We start from the raw sequence: 897 nt of genomic DNA, 5'->3' as shown, positions 1-897 counted from the left end.
CTCAATAAAAACAGACCCAGATTTTCTGCGGAGAGAGCTCTCTGTCTTGCGTCGTGCCGCTATCTTGCGACATCAGCTGCAGAGATAGCGTCCTGTACATGCTGTTCAAGCAAGGCATTGTTTTCTAAATGCTTGTACTAGAAGACATTCAGCAAAAACAAAAAAAAAAAAAAAAGGAAAGAAAAATCGATGGAACAGTATTGTTCGTCTATTACATTAGCTGGATGCAGTTGATGCATCATTACTGGTTGAGTCTGGAACAAATGCAGACTCTATTAGATTACATGGTATTTCAGTACATGTTAGTAAAAAATGAAAAATAGAAAAACCACGTACAGTAAGCTACAATGCCATCGGTTCCAGCTGTGCCTCATCGTGAGTAATGGAGTTTAAATGTTTGCAGTAACGTAAGTGGATTAGTTTCATGCCAACTTTGCTTGTGTTGACTGTAGAAACCTCCAAGCAGAAGAAAAGTTAATTCTGTCGTGATATAATGGACTACCATAGTGGCCTTATGTTTAATATACAAATGGTAAGTTATTGTAATTACATTAGCTCGACATTGATCCAGATGTCTGTAATCATGTGTAAGCACAGATGTTTGAATGTAGCGCAGTACTAACATGATTATAGATCAGTATATGATGTGTACACACCATGGATAGCTGTTCACCAGCAGCTATCAGATTTATCAAAATCATCCCCCTTTTCAACCTTCTGTTTTCCCTGTTGTATATTATCAATGTTATTAGACAAACAGCACTGATGTGTTCAATATTTTCTAACCGTGGACTGTGTTGGAGAGAGTGTCTGTCTCCGTCATATCATGTAGGCATGCGTGTCTATGCAGATATTCAAATAAAACCCATTTCTTCCCTGACGATGAAAATAAGTTGG

The sequence above is a fragment of the Cololabis saira genome, chromosome 12 (assembly GCF_033807715.1).
Source record: "Cololabis saira isolate AMF1-May2022 chromosome 12, fColSai1.1, whole genome shotgun sequence".
Classification (NCBI taxonomy): domain Eukaryota; kingdom Metazoa; phylum Chordata; class Actinopteri; order Beloniformes; family Belonidae; genus Cololabis; species Cololabis saira.
Note: the sequence above shows the minus strand (reverse complement) of the source record.